Genomic DNA, 19659 nt, shown 5'->3' with positions numbered 1-19659 from the left:
TGTGGTGTGCTGACGCTGTGCCCAGCACTGTTCCGGCCACTTCTCATTAATGCCACGACAGTTCCGCACAACCACTCTGTGAAACAGGTCTTAGTCCCAATTTTCAAATAGGGAAACTGAGGCACAGAGGTGGGAGGCAGAGCTAAGACAGCTTGTCTGACTTCAGGGCCCTCTCTCCGTCACACTCAAGGTCCCCCTGGAAATCAGTGAGAAGCCAGCCAGCCTTGGAGCAGAACACCTAGTTACAAGACTTCAGGCCTCAGTTTCTCATCCATAAAAAAGGGATGAGATGACCTTGAAAGGTAGTTATGAGGTTTGAATAAAATAACGCATGTGAGCCTGACACGGGTAAGCACAGTGAAGGGAGCAGTTACTGTGAACACCTGGACCACCAGCACCATCATCATCACCGCCAGGCCAGGCCAGTGGGCCATCACAGAATTTCATGTCAGGGTGTTAAGAGCACTGTGGGGTAGCTCAAAGGCCAAGAGAATGGAAGGGAATTAAAGTATTGAGGCTATATTGCAATTTTTCCAGTAAAAAAAAGATAAGACATTATAGAAATTATATTTAGAACAAACACTGTTTTCCTCTAAACAGTATTGTCAGTGCCCTGTTTAAAAACCTGCATAGCCTTCCTAAATGCAATTAAGCAGTTTAAAATCCTGACCGCACTGCCTGTGAGGCCTTGGAGCATCTGGCCCGCCTACCTCATCTTGTAGCACACTCTTCCTTTGCTGAGGACGTCTTGGCACAGTGGCCACCCTTCTGTCTCTCAGACAAGTACTCGGTCTATGCCAGGCACTGTGCTAAGCACCGATACGCGGATTATCTCATTTAATCCTCAGAACAGCCTTAGGAGGTGGGCACTACTGTTATCTATGCTTTACAGTCGTGGAAATTGAGGCCCTGACAGGTTAACTAACTGGCCCAAGACAACACAGTGAATAAGTGCCGGAGCTGTGATTCAAACTCAGGTGCTCTGCTGCCACAGTCCAAACACTTCGGCTTTATACTCTACAGCATCCCCAAAGTTTGACCTCGCGTGGTTCTCGTAGTCACTCCAAATAAACGTTTGCTGAATGAGGCCAGATTGATGATGATGTGGCAACATGGATTAGTCACTCAGGTTCAGAAAAAAGCCAGCATGATGAGCAAGCCAAGTCTGGTCCACAAAAGACACTTTGTAAATCCTAAATGTGTAAGCGTGACGAATCCACCTCTCTTTTCAGTTGTCCCCTCCACAGTCCTCGCCGAGTTTGAAGTTTGATTCCGCCAACCAAATTGCCCTTTGCTGATGAGATTCTACTAGCCGTAAAGGCTATAATCTCTTGTCCTTTCCATTTACTCTAGAATCAGTCAATTTATAATAATTTCCTTGAATTTAATCTTCATTATTCATCTTATCTATTCCCTACCTTCCCTTTCCCCTTAATAGTTCTTAATTAATTTTAAGTCCAAGATAAGTGGCAGGCAATACGATGACTGACCAGACGTATTACAAAGAATGTAACACACTTTCATAAAGCTTTACTACCATGAAGATTGAGTGGCTGTGTACCAAATGTCAACTGTCACAGCTCAGTGAGCCCTTTCCTGGGCTTGTCAACAGTGAACTATGAGAAATACAACCTCTTTCTTTAGTCAGCAATAGGACAGTATAGATGCTCCGCCCTAAGTATTCAGGGAGGTACATATAGTTCTCGCGAGCCTGACACCAACAATCTGAGATGAATTTAAACAAGTAGTAAAGAAAAAAATGATCTTTTGAAAGGATGTATGTTCTACATCAAAGATTTGTATTCTGAATGGCTTGTTTTGAAAAAAAAAAAAACTTGCTTTAAGCAAACATCTGGAAGTTCTACTTGATATCATCAATAAAAATAGGTATGAAAATCCCTTGAAGTAAGTCTCACTAGGTTAATAAATACAGTCGATTCTTATCGTTCATCATTCATGATTGTTATGTTCTATAAAGTCACTGTGAACACTGAAATAGCAAATATTGAACTATTGCTCTTAGGAGAAATATAAGTTAGGTTCCTGCAAGCCTCTGGTCATATGTTTTTATCAACCAATCAATACATAACCTTGTTTTATGTTTAAAGACACCTTATTGTTGATTCATTACCAGTGAACTCACAGACGGCACTATATCTCAGGCCTGATGCTTATCTGACACATGTGTTTTCTCCATGAGTCACATTACAGCCTTCTTGTCCTTAGGAACACAAGACAGCATTTTAACATTATGTGTGGGGGCCATTTTAAACAGCAAAATCACTGGAAACAAAAGTGGCAGTAAACAGACCACAAACAGGATGCTAGTTTACAGTGATGAGAGCTGAAACAATCAGGCAGAAAGTCACCGGGTTCAAGCTTAGCTGGGGACATGTACATTGAGCGACTCAAAAATTCTGCCCCTCTGCCCATGTCCATGAGTGACCAAAAAACAACAAGAAGTATAAATTTCAGTGAGTAAGTGAATTCATAAATACAGGATCTGTGAATAATGAGGGTCAATTGTAAATATTAACAGCAAGTTTTTAGCCTGAAGTTCCTTTCATCTATGTTAGAATGAGTAGGTAATGAAAGCACTTATTTGACATGATTCTGAACCTATGACCTGGTCCTCTGTGCAGGGCACAATTATTTAGCTCCTTGAGCTGGTATTGGATTGGCAAAAGAATTAGGATCAAGCAGCTCAAAGGCAAGGTCAGTGTGTTATGCGCATCCTCCTGCTCATTTGAGGAAATACAAGAACTTGTTTAAGGTAGCCAGTTGGAGGTGGACATTTTGGGGAGTCTCTCCTAGCTCATGATGGTCCCGTTTACCTGCCTGGTCATCCCTAGCTCCAGCTGAGCCTGCATTTATATATTCATTCTGTCAGCATTTATTGAGCGTATGTGGCAATGTCTAGATGATAAACATTGAGAGGTGAACAAGCTCCTCATGAAGCTTCCATTCAAATTTAGGGGAAGATAATAAATAAGTAAACAAATAGGATCGTGTCCCGTCATTCGAAGAACTACGAAAGAACTAGTGAGGGGATAGAGGGCAACGGGGTGGAAGACTAGGCTATCCTGGAGAAAGGGTTGGGGAGACCCATCTGAAGGGGCCCATGAATGGGGAGGCCAGCTTAAGGGAAAAGCACGTGCAGCAGTGGGGAGGAGCACAAGGGCTGGCTGGGCATCGGGAAGACATGGCTTTATTCTGCTGTGTGGACTGCGGAGCAGGGAGCAGGGAGCAGGGAGAGCCAGCAGAGCAGAGCCCAGACCTTGGCTCTCGTGTTTCCTAAGAAATTGCCGATCCTTGGATTCTGTGAGAAACCCAGTAAGCATATATGTATGTGTGTGTATGTGTGTGTCTGTATGTGTGTATATATGTATATTTGAAAAAAATTTTTTCCTTTCCTGAGTCTGTCTAGTTTCTAATAATCGCATCTAACGTTTTCCACCTAATTGGACTAAGTAAGTAGGAACATTACTTTGGCTGGAAAACAACCTTAATTTATCAAATATGAGTTGAAAAAAATAATAACTATCTTATCTAACTCCCATAACACTCTCGCATACCAACGGCTCATTTTAAACATTTCTTAAAGACCTGCCAAGCCTGAGCCTGTCGTGTTTCTCCCTCCTGCAACAACCGACCAGACTATTAGGCTCTCATGCCTCTGCCGAGATTCATGTTATCATATATTTTACTTTGGGGAGTTTCAGGAAGTCATTAAAACATAAAAACCTGGTTTTAAAAAAAAATGCATGTACTGGATTAAAGCTAAAATAGTAGCTCCCAGGGATCTGTCTCTAAGCAAAGCCAGGTCAGGGCCTGGGGACAGCCCTTCTCTGAAATCACGGCAAGAAGTAAAGTAGAGCAATTACCACTCCTAACAGAGGGGGTCACCCTCTGGCAGAATACGACGGATTAAAAAGTACTTATGTTGATGCTCGTGGCTGCCAGAACAGCTCGCATCAGAAAATTATTATTTTTTTTCCCAACTACATTTTCCCTCTTATCTCTGACTGCTCTGTGAGAAAGATATTGAAAGATACATTTGTAGGAACTTAATGTTAACTTGGCGGGAAGCCATCTTTACTGCCGTAGCAGCATTTATTAAAGTGGGACGTTCCAGAACTCTATTCCCATGGAACACATTCTGTGAAGCATCCCAAAATATTGCTCAGGGTTTTGAAAGTGAAGGTACTTTCTGAAGCATCTGGTGTAACTAAGTGATATTGCCCCCAGGCCAAAAAAAAATTGTTTTCCCAGAGAGGCATAATTGGTCTTGTTTTTCTAAATACTTTGCAATTGATTGAGTTTTTACAGAGCATGCATTCTCCATTAAGACTTGGTCTACACAGAAATACACGTATCTTTTGAAAATTGTTCTTAAACCTTCTGGCTTTGTCTACTACTACTTTTGAAGACACGGAGAGAGGGCTGGAGCAAAGACTCCATACTCCAGGCACTTCCTGTTCATCAGGCCCAGATTATCTCCTGTAATCTCTGGTGAACAAGACTGATAAGAAAATGGGAGCTTATGAAGCAAGAACACTTTATCAAGATCCCATAGTTGCAGTGATGGCTGTGAAATTAGAGTTTAGGGATGTAGTTTGCTTTTTCACATTGACTCCTGTCCCAACTCCCCAGAGTAGAGGGAAATAATATAAGCACTAGGAAGTTCCATCCTACACCCATAACACAGATCATCAAGAGAATAAATTTCTGTTCTTTCCACACCCAGTTTTTGCCTAGCAGTGATGCTGGGGAGTAAAAAGGGGGAGAAACAATAGTTATGCAAGAACGAAATTCATTGTTTATATAATTTGTGGCTCAGGGAAAGAAAAACCTCCAGAAGCTCTCAAGTGTACAGGATCATTTTAATCCTCTTTATATTACTCTGAATTCTTCCTCTAGGAACTCAATCTTCTCAATCTTTGTCTTCGGCACAAAACCCTTCTCCCCTGCTCTTTTCCATATTTTCTCCCAAGATAGAGGTAACGAGGCTTCAAGTTACCTGACTCTAATTGCTAGGTACTTACTTCATACGCATGTAGATGATTTCACAAAATATTCTTTCCATGGAGAGGATGTGCATTACCAGATGAATGAGGGCGCAGGGAGGTAGGACCAAAGCCTCACTGAAACCCTCTGCCCCTTTTCCCTTTTGATCAAATCCCACAGTTTAGTTGTGGTCAGCTCACTTCCATGCTCACAGTGGAACTACTGTGCAATTTCAAACTCTTCCTATTGTTTCTGTTACCACATAGTCTTAGTGATCGCTGCATAGTGTCCTGAATTTAAGGACATCCCAGATTCTGTACCTACTAACTTACTCTGATGACTTTCCTATCTGCTTAATTCCATCCATTCAAAAACAAGCAATATGTGTGTTTGAAGACCAGTGCTTTGTCCTGCAAATTCAGGTAAATTTGGCATCTGTTCCTGAATACATCTATTTATATATTGGTTGTGTGTGTGTATCCAGCTGCTAAAAACACCAAGGTAAGCTGTTGTTTCAGAGACATGTCCTATTTATATTCTGAAGCTTATTTTACCACTTTGCACACTGCATCAGAAGCTGGAGGGTGAAACCCCAGCTGACACCATGCTGTCTTTCACCCTGACCCAAACAGCATAAAACAACACATAAATAGTCAATAATATTGTGATAAGTTTGCACGGTGACAGATGATTACTAGAATTAGTGGGGTGATCCCACTGTAAGGTATAAAAATGTTGAATCACTACATTGTACACTGGAAACTAATAAAAACAATATAAGATTGTATACCAAATATATTTAAGTACAAAAAAAGAAAAAAACAACAGCATAAAACTGGACTCTTTGAAAAGTCCTTGTAGATCACCTCTCTGGTGGTGCCCAAAATTTAGTCACGCACATTCTACCTGCCGTAACATTTACTTATTTTTTTTTAAAGTGAATGCTTTTCTTAAATTTTAAAAGGCAACTCTGTTCTAACTACTATAAAATGGAAAATCAACATTTCTTGTCATAAAGAAAGTAACCAAGAATATGATAAAAACAGCACAAAGTTTTATCTAGAAACTATTATATACCAAGAAACTCTGAATTCAAGGTTTATGTTTGTTTAAAAAGTAGAATTAACACTGAAGTAACACTAGGAAACTCCAAAACTAGCATCGACAAGACTTTACCTTAATCAAGATGGCAGAGTCGAAAGGGAATGGCTGTGTTACTCTGTCATACAATATACCACTTACAATTATCTCAGGGGACACCACTGGTATTCTTTGGGAAACACTGACATAGTCCAATACCTTCTTCTATTGTTGAAGAAAATACAACTCAGAGAAATAAAGTGAATTGCTTAGGAACGACACAGCCAAACAGAGAATACTTTTTAGACCCTTAATTAATTGCTTTTTCGAGGACGCAGTTCTAATTTGAAAAAAAAGTGACATTTAAAAGTTTTTTTTAGTCGCCTTGTTGTGACTGTTTACTATTATTGATTCAATCTACATCATTAATGACTTGTGCAATAATTTAGCTCAGAATTTCTCTCATGTTAAGATTATCTCTAAGAAGAAAAGAATAACTTATTGCTTATTATAAAATATAAAGTAATATTTATAAGCAAATATTTCACATTTCATTGATTGTGTTCTTTTGAATCCTTCATTTGATTATGTTCATTTTGGTTGTGTTTTTTTGTGTTGGCTCAAGAGTGTTGTCTAGAATAATCATGGTTTTCTTGTTAAAAGGGAAGATGGGGCCTTATTGTAAGATCTGATAATACACAAAAATGTGTAAAATTTGAGTATATTCAAGCACTTTTTTTTACTGAGATTAATAATTATAATAAATGAAGAGGATTGAGTCTAAAGAAGTAATTTTATTGAATAGAATAGGCATGAAACAAGATAATGTGTTCTGTGTCATGCTAGTTGGCATAGATTTCTAAAATGGAAACACCATGACAACAAATACTAATTTTCATATAAAAATGTCTTGCCTTTGATCAAAAGATGCTGTGCTCAGAGCCCAAAGTTTGTGTTTTGCTTATCTATGCCTACATATATTTGTATATATGTATTTATGATAGAATAATATCTTGATATAATTAATGATTATGCTTTTTTGGGAATACTTCCTGTTGTTCTGTAACCCTTCTCCCTGTTCAGGTAATAGGTATTGTTTTCTATAAAACTGCTTCAGGTAAGGAATGAAACAGCTGTTTGCAGGCAGTAAGACAGTCAGGTTCTTGGCTTTTGGATCTCAAAAGGGCTGGATCAGGCTATAAACAATGAATTCTTAAAAATCATTTGAAGAGTCAAAGTAATTTATCACCAGACTGAATCGACAGCCTCCTGAATGAAGGGAGAATGAGTAAGTCACAAAAGATGGAGAGTTAGACAATGAAGAATTCCTGAGAATGGGCCCAAGTACCTATTTTATGTCTCAGAGAAGTCCCAGTGCAGAGAAGTGCTGACCGCCAAAACCTCCAGGTAAATCTGGGGCATCTGAGAGCAGAGAGAAACAGGTACCCTCATCCTCTTCCCAGGAAAGGCTAACAAAGTATCAGAACTCAGAAAGAAATGGTTTCCTGAGGGATTCCAAAGACAGATTGAGGGCACTTCAGTGTGCCCCTGAGCATGGCACAAGAAGAAGCAAAATGTTTTCCACTGCCTAGGGGCGGCAGGCATGTGATGTAGGGAATGGACAGAGTGTGGGGTCTCATGTCAGGATTAGGGGGATGCAGTGATATTCTGCCACAAGCAATGACTGAAAGACCAGGAGAAATAAAGGCATCTTGCAGATGTCAGTATGGGTGGAGAATGACAGGGACTCCACTGCCATTTAACCAGAAGACTTGTTATGATATCAGTACTCACATCATAACTGAAACATATAACTGGAGTGAGAAGGGAGGATAGTGATATCCTGAATTAAATAAGTGTGTTTATGCTTTCTAGAAAAACAGATGTTTTATGTAATTGAGAAAAAAATCCACTTGTTTTTTATTCCAGATTGGAAACTGTACCTACTATAGATACATATAATTTGAGATTATACACCTAGATGGTAGATAATACACTATGCTACTGTGTCCTTCATAGAAATAATAAAAAAAATAAAAAAAAAATAAGGGTTTAGATATACCGTTCGTGTGACTTTTACTTTAGGATTTCCAACAGAATTGAATATGATTGCACCAGGTGGATTGGAGTAGTTTAGTAAATATATTTGAACTTGCTGTGAATAAAAATGAGGTACTACAAAATGGTGGTGAAGGGCAAGATTTATTAAAAGACTGGCCAAGACACAAAATCAGGTATTAGAGTTCTTTAAAGCAAAGTAATGACGGACAATACCTGTGATCACAGAGTCATGGCAAAGAAACTCATCATTTTTGAGAGGTACACACTGTTTAAGCAGAATCAATGCAAGCTAGTCACATATAGCTCGTCACCAATGCTCAAAATCCTGAGTTCTGCCTAATTACGTAGGCTATATCTCTCTGACCTTCACGTGGGAGGACAAGGCTCTCTTTTTCTAGATGAAAAGGGTGATCGCATGTAAGCTGTTACAAAATCCTTTTACATCATTGGATTTCTCTCAGTCAGTTTAGGCTTAGTTATGCTGCAGTAACAAGGACACAGAATTTTAATGGCTTACGAAAGCAACTTGCTGATATGGCAGAGGGGAAGAGAAAAAATGGCAGAATTAATAAGCAAGGCCTCTTAAAGTTTCTGATGGGAAGTGGCACTTTGACTCACACTTCATTGGTCAAAGCCAACTGGGTGATTCCTGACGTGGGCAAGGCAGCGAAAATCTCCTTCAGCGAAGGGTAGTTAGCAAATATCTTTTGTAGTAATACATTTTACTTCTTATCACAAGTGGATTTCTTCAGCACTCACCTATAAAATTATTGTAATAAGAAGGTGGCTCGATTTATAAATTAGAACGTTAACTAGTGAGAAAAGAAGTATCAACTTTGATTAACTATCACATTAAGGAAGCCTATAACAGCATTTGATATGTAGAAGTTTTTAATAAAAGTATGCAGAATCATTACTATGCATGAATTATTATAAATTAAAAACCTTCAAGGAAAAGTTAAAATGTCAGTTCTGTTCTTCCAATCAATCTCAGCCTCTCACATCACATTTGGTTCCCTGGGCTGATGTTAATAGGGAGAAAGTAGCTGGTATGGTTTTGAGGCTAGGACTTTAGAATTTTTTTTTACATAGGTAACCTGCCACCAGCTGAATGGTGGTACTTTGAAAGTGACTACAAAGGCATCCTACAGGTATTGTTAGCTGTATTTAAGAAAATAAAATGTGAGAAAATGTGCAGCTAAGCTTTCACTATATTTTAATGCTATTACGTAATTTAGACCAATATTTACAGCAATATAAAGGTATTATTCTATATCTTGTCAATCATCGTTGAATTGATACCTGCTTTACTAATAGATTTGAGTAACCTACTTATTTTACTATAAGTATTTGGTGATTTCAGGAAATGTTTTAATATCTGAACATTTTAAGTAAATAAGAGAGATTCAGGAAGATAAGAGACACCTGTTGTTTTATGCTCCCCATTCATCTAGTTATATTGTAACCAGAATTTCTTTGGAGGTCCACTCCTTCCATACATTCAGGGAATATGGTTTGTGTGGTTCTACATTTACATCCAACTCCAGGAAGAGCCATATGCCCCATCCTGGACAGCCCGAGCATTGCACTCCCGTGGGTACTCATTATTGATTTAGGAACAAGCACGTGATCCAAGTCATGCTGCTGGGGTTTAATACCACAATTTTTATTGGAACCACTGAGGACAGATTGTTTCTTTTTTTCTTCTAGTGTGAATTAAAGAATGAGATGGAAACTTCGGAGGCATCGTGACATAACTATGGAAGAGAATGAAACCCACACAAGGGAAAACAGAGCTCAGAAATGGAAAGAGTAAGTGAAGTTTCAGTTCTGTCATTTGAGTGCCTGGATCCAGAAATGTGTGAAGCATATTACCCCCTGGAATTCTGAGTTGTGTTAGCCAATCATTACCATCCCTGCCCCCATCTTTTTAAGAGTCTGCTTGATTAAGCGTTCTTTCACTTGCAACTAAAGTTGTTACTAGTACAGTTGTCTGGGTGGTCAACATAGTTTATTCTTCCCTTAGTGGTATATGATAATGATCCAGGAAGGGATGCTGGGTATCGTTTCATAAATCACAAAAGCAGTACAAAGCCACGGTTTGCGGACACCTTGCTGTTTGTCAGGCATTAATGGTGGGAGATTATAAAACCCATGTCGGCATGGATTTTGTCTCATCTTTATCTCGTTATTTTATATTCATTTACTCTTGTGCCTCATTATCTGAGAGTTTCCTATTTCTGTATCCTCAAATCTAACACTCTCCCTGGCACAAATTAGGTATGCAGTAAATGGTTGAACAAGGAATTATTAAAACTGTTGTCTAGAATAGTACATCATGTGATTCAAGTTGAACCCTTTTATTTCAATCACTTTTTGTAGCATGAGCCTTTGACTTCTTACATGTATATGAAAAAATAACACTATTCAGAAAACTTTCCAAATGCCAACTGTTGAATGACTTAAATACATGGAAGTAAGGAAATACCAGACAGAAGAAATAGCTTGAGTAAAAATAAATAGATTAGATAGATAGATAGATAGATAGATAGATAGATAGATAGATAGATAGTATGAGCATACTCAGAGGCTTATGTTTCACATTCTAGAATCACTCATTATAGATTTTAAAGCAGTGTTATTTTTCCTTTTTAAAATATTATTTAAAAATATCTTTTTCATAGTTGTCAGTAACTGCGAAGAATCTCAAATTTCGCCCTACGTGCCAGCTAACAAGGTGACCCTGCCACCATTTCATGAATTCTGGCAGAAGACACAGGTACAGCAAGCAGCATAAACATTATCATGCCATTGTCGCTTTCCCTTGTCCCAAAACTCATGAAATGGGGGCAACATAGATGAACCCAGGTGGATGTCTACAGATGCAGTTGCTTATGTTGCAGGAGAGAAACCCTGAGCTTAGGGAACCTAAATATTTTTTTAATAGGCAGTTATTTGTCTGTCCTTAGCCCTGGAGGGAGATACTGTTATTATACCAGGTAGTAAGCATAGCTGCCCTCTTCTCTGAAGGGAGATACTATCTCTATTTCCTAAATCTGTCCACTGTATAAACATCCCTGAGTATTAATAGAGTTTGAAACAAAAGGCAGTTAGTGCCTCGCTCACGTGACACGCAGAAACCCATGAGAACTGTCTTCCACTATGAGTAACAGAAGACCTGAATTAAAATAGTAAAGTCTGACTTTATTAAACTTTGCATATTTAATTTCATCTCAGATAGAACTCCTACCATATCAGAAAGAGAAGCTATATAAAGTCAATCGGACTCTGGAGTTTTCTGAAGAATTAAAAGCAAAAACCATATTGTCTTATTGATAATTATTTTCCAAAGAATGTTAGATTCTTTTGGCTTTGGTTTCACTGGGTTAGGCTTTGATACATTTCTCCCGGGGTTTGTTTGGAGTTGACTTAGGGAGGAAACACATCCACATTTTGGCTGGACTGTTAACTTGATACCCAGGTAGAATTTATGATAAAAGGGTAAAAGAGTTCATGGAAAGAATGATGTTCAGCTGAGAAATGAGTTGTTAAGAGGACTGGAAATGCAGCTCTGTACCTTTAGGAGCGGAAAATTAACCCTAAGCATATTGGCATGAATGGAGCAAATTTTAGTCACCCGGTCCTTAAACATGGCTTTAACCAACTGTTGAAGTGCTAAGTCAACATTTCATTTCTATTAGCATTCTGAAATACCCAACACAAATACGTGTATAGTCAGAGAAGGATTAGGCACTTTCAACTTACTGATAAGTTTACCTGCATGTGCCTCATTCATAAATAAGGCAAATAGAGAGAGCAAAATCATTTAAGTCTCTGTGACTTAAATCACAGAAACAACTCTAATATAATCTCAACAAAAATAAAGCTAAATTGGTTCTATGGATTTTCTTTCTAGCTAATTTTTAAAAATTTTTACCTTTATTGTTAAAAGTATAAAGAATTGGGAGAGACTGAATATATTTAAAACCTTATTTAAAAAACAAATGAACATGGTTAATGCACACAGATGCTATTTTTTTTTTTTTGCTTTCATTGTAAATATCAATGACAATATTGGTTATTCCATATCTCCAAGTTCTGTAATTCTAGAGGGCACTAGATACCCTGTGATTCCATTCTTCCAGGTCTGAATGTATTATAAAAACATTATTTTAAAATGAAAATCTGGCTAAGTCCCCTTTCAAATCTTTTCAGAGGCTTTTCACCATCTGGTCTTCCTTGGGTGTCCCTGCCTCCCCTCTCTAACTCCAGTCCCTCCTCCCATTTAGATGCTTTTGAGTAAAGAAGTGATATGATCTGACTTTGACTGAAATATAGAAAATATAAACAGTCAGTTGTGGAAGCAGGAAGTTAGCAGACTATTGCAGTAACTCTGGCAAGAGATAATGGCAGCAGGGGGTTGGAGAGCAAGTGGTTACAATGTTGAAAGGTGGTCAGATGCTGGATATTATTTTTAAGATGGAAGCAATTTCTGACAAATTGGATGTAAAACATGAAAGACATAGATTTTTTTCTTTTCCTGAGTAACTGGAAGAATGAAATTGCCACTTACTGAGACAGGAAAGACTATAGGAGGACAGGGTTAGAAAAAAATCAGAAGCTCAAAGTTAGTATTTGTCTAATAGAGATACTTATTAGACATCCAACAGGGAAAGTGAGTAACTATTTGGAGTTCAGGAGAAAAGTCTTGGGCTGGAGATAAATAATGAAAGAGTCATCAGCATACAGATGGTATTTAAAACCATGAAACTGGTCCTGGGCCATAACAATGACCAGAGGGCAGGGAGAAGAGGAGACATGGCCAAAGACTACATATGTTCCCCATACACAAGAGAAGGAGAGGCCAGTAGAATTGGAGGGACATCTACAAAAAGAGCACCAGGCGCAAAAAAACTTTAAGAATGAAGGTGCGATCTGTGATGTCAAATGCTGCTGCTGATGGATTTAGTAAGAAAAGGTCTAAAAGAATTGGCCATTGAATACAGCAATGTGGAAATGAGGTGTGAATCCAGGCATTTTGAGGTCCAAAGTTTATATAATTTGGGGACTCTCTTTAAGAGATAGACTATAAACTAGAATAGTGCCTTGCAAGGGCATTAATGAGGATCACTGAAGCATAAGCTTTATATGTTTCAAGGTCATTTCATCTCTGGTAATCGTCTGATGAATGTGGCAAGTGTTCTCAGGAGTGGTGGAGAAGGCCTGCTGGAGCGGATCAAGAAAAAGCAGTGGGGAAGGAAATGAAGAAATGAAGACATAGAGACAACTGTTTCAAGGAGTTTTCCTATAGGGTGAAGAATAAATGGGGTAATTGCCAGGAGTAATATGGAAGTAAGGGAAGGTTTTCTTTCTCTCTCTTTTTTTTTTAATTTTCTTGGTTAGGAGATGAAAGTGTATTTGACTACGGATAGGAATGATCTGGAGGGAACAGGTGAAGGGACGATGGTCAATTCTTGGACTAATATCTTTGAATAGGTGTACGGGAATGGGGTTCTATTGCAGGGGTGGAGGGGAGGGATGCTTGAGAGAGAAGCGTGGACATTAATCCTGGTAACTGGAGGGAGGCAAATGGTAAGCACACAGGTAGATCTTGTGGTAAGAATGAGTGGAAGTTCTTTGACTGCATCTACTTTTTCATGAAAAAGAAGAGCCATGAGAAGAGAGGGAGGCAGAGCAACGGAGGTGAGTGCTGAAGGCCTGAAGAGAAAGGAGAGGTAGGAAGTGACTCTAGGGGCCTATGACAGGAATGCACTGTAGACACAGTGCAGGGATTCTGCACTGCACTTGAGGTTAGGGCTCATGACCTTAGAGAGAGCTGGTTAACATGACCGTACCTTTCTGTGGTCATTATCTGCTGCCTCAGAGAAGAAAGAGATCGGCAGAGAATGAGATGAACCAAGGATGGGCTTTAGTCAGGCACACATGACGGGGTGGGAGAGGCAATGCCAACCCCGCTCTCCACATTCCAACCAGACTGGACTTTTTCCACTTCTTCACAGTCTCTCATCTCTGATCTTCCTCCATTCCCCTACTCGATACTGCCCCCCACTGTTCCTTTAGCTAATTACTTATCTTAAATATCACTTTCTCAGGGACGTCTTTACTGACCCTCAGACGAGACTGTAATAGGCATCTCGGCCACTCGGACATCTCTCTTCCACAAAAGTCACCCTTCGGTAATTATTTATTTAATCTGTGACTTTTATATGTGACCCAGAGTTCCCCAAAGCCAGATATACATCTGCCTCAACTACCCATCTTGCCTCTGTGGCTGGCAAACATGGTCATACTCTGTATAGTTGCATGATTCATGTAGTCAATGCAAACGCTGTCATTAGAACCAAACTGTCTGCTTCTTGGGCTCCAGGGCCAAGACCCAGGACAGACAGTGGCAGCCAGTCAGTGAAGCCAGTAAGAATAACCAAGATACAAGTAGCTAACTTCTTTTCTATAATTTTCAAAGACAGATGTGTATGTAGTTCCAATCAAGTTAAGATTTAAACTTAAATCGAGCAAACATTTATTAAGCATTCATGAGGTGCTAGGACCTATGCTATGTGTTTTCCCCTCTTAATGTTTTTCTTTTTTAAATTTTAATTAAAATTTTTTTTTCAATTACAGTTGACATATAATATTAGTTTAAGGTGTATAACATAGTGATTAGACATTTATATATAACTTAGGAAATGATTGCCCCGATTATGCTATATTTTTACAATTATTATCTCATTTAATTCTTAAAACAAATATTGCTAGGTGTGCTAAGGCGGTAGGGACCTAAGGTTAAAAGAAACCTGCAGGTGAGTGGAAGCAGCACACCCACTCCCTGACGCGTGGTTAGGAGCTTAATAGTTACTTCGCTGCAGAATGGTTTGGCCGCCCAGATAGGTGCATTTAGATGACTCTTAGTTCCTTCCTTTAACTCAGTGGCTATCAAACCTTAGAGTGCATTAGAATTATGGTACAGATTTGAACATAAAACCATGTTACTAAAGGCACAATTTAAGAAATTTCCAGGATTTTTTTTTTTTTTTTTGCTGTAATTTGTTCTCTCAGTCCTGCTGACTTTGGAACCTTATTCTCTTATAATTTTCTTTTCCTTAGGTATCAAAACTCAATAAATATGTGTTGAATGAAAAAAATATATACCTCAATTAGAGTAGTTTGCTTTCTGTCAAAGCTACTCAACAAAACCTTAGTGGAAAGTTATGTGCCATGTACTTGAGGGTACAAAGGTTTGGAATGCACAGTCTCCTACGGACAGGTGGCCAAGCAGGCAAATTATAAGACAGTGCAGGTTACATACAATGGTACAGATGCTGAGATGCTGGGGGAAATCCAGGAATGGGTGATGTTTGAGATAAGCCGGTGTTATCCTGATAAAGAGAATTGGAGGGTGAGACCACGAATATGCCAGGTGAGGGAATGCAAGGTTCCTAAACTCAGAGTTAAGGAGAAGTGAAATCAGTCATTACATCTGTTCTAGGAATTGGCTAAATTCACTGGAGGAAGAAACCTGGGTTTCCCTAAAGTGCTTTCATAAAAACAAAGAAATAAACAAAAAACCCGAAAACCTTCATATTCTTCCTGAGCGCACCAATGCCTCTATCCAGGTAAATCAGACCCAATGGTGTTTTGTATTTGGAGGCAGTGGTGTAACAACAAGATGAAAGTTGATGACCATAAAGTAATGACCTCATGGTCCTAAAAGAAACCTTGAGGGCCTCACTTTTGGTTACTGGGAAGTCCATTGCATGCTGGCCTTATGTTTAGCACACGTGTACGAACGAGACGTGCTTTAAATTAGGTAGGTGACTCTGACTGATTAATGCCATTGTGGGAAATACTGAGAAATCCTGGACCACCTGAGAAGTACTCTCACATATTTATTAAGAGCTTTGTCCCCTGTTTCTCATGGCCACTTTAAAGAAACGAGCTCTGGTGCTGACTCATCTTTCAAGAAGTAAAAGTGGGTGATTATGGAACTTGGGGAGTCATCGAAACCTTATTTTTTTCTTGGTTTGCTGAACTAAGAGCTAGGTTCTAACTCGCGGCTCTCTTATTTGTGAGGATATCTCCTGATTATAATGGAAGGTAATTCAGAAAAATCAAGAACGATGGTCTTTTGTCTGAGAAGCCAATTTCTTTCAGAGATCAGGCAGTGATTCCAATTATTACCTTGGTGAGCTAGGTAATTTCAAGCTTTAGAAACATAAAAAAAAAATTAACTGAAATCACAACTGGTGTCTTCAAACTCCATATGCAGGTACCGATAGGAAAGAAATGGTCTTTCCTTCTAAACTAATTGATTTGATTTTGTGTTGTCTGGTGGTATCCACTAGCTAGTGCAGTAGGAACAGTGGGCTTGGCAAAGCGAGATGACCAAGGGGCACAGACAGGACTCTCCAGGAGTTTTCACCTTCTTCTTTTCCAATTTTTCTTTTTTAAGAAAATGAAGTAGCCCAGTCTATGTCATGACACACACACACACACACCACTATGTGTAGACAAGTATCAGAGAATTTCCAATGCATAATTGTCTGTGCTTAGTAATTCTTCATTTTTGAGTCTCTTTAACTCAAAGTTCAGAAACCTTCATTTCAAATCCAAGTAGAGTCACAGGATGCCATACATGTTAAAGTGAGACACTGTCATGACTTTGATAATTGTGGTAGCTATAGCTCACTCTATTCTTGATCTTTATAAGCACATATTAATCTTAAATCCTTCTAAGAACTTTTGGATTGATTTTTAAGCTACTACTTATTGCGTATTTCCTATGTGTTAGGTAATACACTGAATGCTTTGCATATATTTTCTCATTTAATTCTCATAATATAATGAGTCAGATGTTACTGACATCCCTTTTGGATATATAGAGAAATAAAGCTTAGAGAGATTAAGTAACTTGCCCAGGGGCACCTAGCTATCAGAGCCACAACTCTAAGACCGGTGTGTTTCCAGAACTAGGCACTTTTAGACTGCTCCTATGAAACAAACTTTCTATGCCATCATCCAGTGGGGAAATCAGTTGTCTCCTGCAGTAATGAGTAATCATCACTAGAAATGCACAAAGAACAAGCTGAATACCATCTGTTCAGAACACAGTGGAATGGACTCATGCATTAGTAGCAGGTTGGACCAGGTGGCATCTGAGGCACCTTCCAACTGATTGTTATGTTTTGGTAAAGAGATGGCATATTTTTTAAGCTCAGTGTGGGATACTGATTTGGTGGCCATATAATTCCACTGTGAAAGCCATTAGGGAGTGAATAGATGAAGAGGAAACAACTGGTCACCCAGAGAATTCTTCATTTTATCAACACGTTATCCCTGCTTCTAGCCTACTTAAAAATTGTCAGTGCTGCAAAAAAGCTCTGATTCTATTTCGTCTTATCCCGGCGAATGATTTCATGACTTGAAAAAGAAGTGCGGGACATCTCATTCAAACTACAATGATGTCTCTAAATTGTCCTACACATAGTTCCATCTTACTGTTCCTGTATTAAAATAGAGCTCCCCCACTAAGTTGAAAGATGTTCTCTAATTTATAAACAAGCAGGGAGAACAGCAGGACGACACAGCTAGGTCAATTATAATAGCAAATGCAAGATGAGCCACTATCCCCAGAGAAAATTTTCATTACACACCACTCAAAAAAATAAAAAATAAGATTCTGAAAAACAAAATGACCAGTCTGAATGGTAACATCCTCATCTCTCTTCTCCTGACTTAAGAGGGAAAAATTCCTTCTTGTTAGCTTCCATTAGCTTTTATACCATGAAAGTAAAGACCTAAACTGCATATTGGCAGGTAGGTCATGCTTCCATCCATCTATCCATCCATCTGCTCTGTGCTATCTTCCAGGTGCTCTTCTGGGCACTGGGGATATAACAGTGGGACACAGTGAAAGTGATTCTTACTCTCACAAAGGTCACAGTCCAGTGAGGAAGCAATTATGACAGAGTGTGAAACAGAATGTGACAAGGAAATTTAATGATATAATCTGAGCACATAACAGGGACTATTACCTCACATTTGGCTGGTCAAGGAAAACTTCATGGAAACAGGTAATGTCTGAATTGTTTCCTAAAGAACGAGTTGGAATTCCGTAGGCCAAGTAGAGGCATCCTCAGAGAGCGATGCCATTTCTTTTTCTTTTCTACGTAATCTTTTTAAACAGCTTTATTAAGATATAATTCACATGCCACACAATTTACTGATTTAAGGTGTACAATTCAATTACTTTAATTCTATTTAGAGTTGTACAACCATCACCACAACTGTATTTTCATCATCTCAAAAAAAGAAACCTCGAAAAGTTCCTCAGCTGTCACCCACATGAAAAAAGGCACAACTGCCAATGGCCATTTATTAAGTCCAGAGAGCAAACAGCCAGAGACCTACACTTCTGGAAACAAGGATGGCTTTCCATGTCTGCTGTGTGTGCATGTGTGTGTGCATGTGTGTGTGCATGTGGGTGAAAGGTAGGGAGAAAGAGTAAAGGGGTTGAAGAGACCCCAGGACAATGAGTCAGATTCTTCACTTACAGCTCTAAAATAGATTCTTGAAAGCAGAGGTATTTAATTACAAGATCTAATCTTTTGAGAGAGGATTTTATTTTCTGTTTGTTGGTCTATGTGGTAAGCCAAAAATATAAGAATAGTAAGAAGAAAACAGGGTGGAAATTCCAAGCATGTGTAAGAAGAGTTTTTCTACACGAAACAGTTCAACAAATGGCTGTGAAAACAAGAACTGGAGGGGGAACATATTCAAAGTTGAGATCTTGCCTGTGGCCAAGGGCTCCAGCACGCTGGACCAAGGACAAGAAGGAGAGGGTTAGCTAACTGGAACTCCAGATGGGTTTTGGGAGCGTTCCCAGAACAAAACTGACCACTTCTTGGCTTCAAAGATATCATTAGAGGAAACCAGAGGTCTTACTGTGAATTTTCAGGTCTTTCTTGGTGCCTGAATGGCAATGACTGAGTGGTGTGAGTAGGGAGATAATGCCTCCTCTTCTGGCTCCACCTGGACAGTTCCACAGAACCTCAAGGCAAGGAACGTCTTAAAATTTCCCAGATACCCAAAAGAGAGGATAAATGGTTAAGAATTGGCCAGCATCTGGAAAGGCCTCATGGTTGGGGATGAAGAAAATACATGTGTTTCATGTCACTGGGATAGGTACTGACACCTAAAACCAGTGGCTCATTCAAGAGACTGGACATGTACTGATGTCCATGAAAGACAGGAAGATATGGAATTCCTCCCTATAACTTATCCATCCCCATCAACTGAGTCCTATCAGTCCTTGAAGACTGAACTTAACTAGCATAGCTTTCGGGAAGTCTTACCCTAACACAGTAATTTGTTCTCTCTAAACCTGTAGCCTTTGCCTATACCACCATTTCCCACTAAGAGACCACTTTGCCCATTTTCCTTTGATCTTGCCTCACGAATTGTCAGACTCCACAGATTGCAGTCTACTTCAAC

The 19659-nt window shown here is 39.1% G+C and overlaps 1 protein-coding gene and 1 long non-coding RNA gene across 15 annotated transcripts in view; one reads left to right on the top strand and one right to left on the bottom strand.

The window, feature by feature from the left end:
* Nucleotides 1-19659, bottom strand: part of SGCD (sarcoglycan delta) — a 1323040-nt gene that overhangs the window by 32312 nt on the left and 1271069 nt on the right. The window lies entirely within an intron of this gene.
* The window catches only part of LOC120581624 (uncharacterized), a 57956-nt gene that overhangs the window by 12030 nt on the left and 26267 nt on the right, over nucleotides 1-19659 (top strand). The window contains exons 3-4 of one of the 3 annotated variants that reach the window (XR_005647352.1): nucleotides 9871-9960; nucleotides 13307-13500. This is a non-coding gene — a long non-coding RNA (uncharacterized LOC120581624). Of the gene's footprint in view, nucleotides 1-9858; nucleotides 9961-13306; nucleotides 14679-19659 lie in introns of those variants that run through there. The other 2 variants (XR_005647351.1, XR_005647353.1) reach the window with 2 other exon arrangements.

The sequence above is a fragment of the Pteropus medius genome, unplaced genomic scaffold, assembly GCF_902729225.1.
Source record: "Pteropus medius unplaced genomic scaffold, Ma_sr-lr_union100, whole genome shotgun sequence".
NCBI classification, from domain to species: Eukaryota; Metazoa; Chordata; class Mammalia; order Chiroptera; family Pteropodidae; genus Pteropus; species Pteropus medius.
This window is presented reverse-complemented; position numbering and strand designations above follow the sequence as displayed.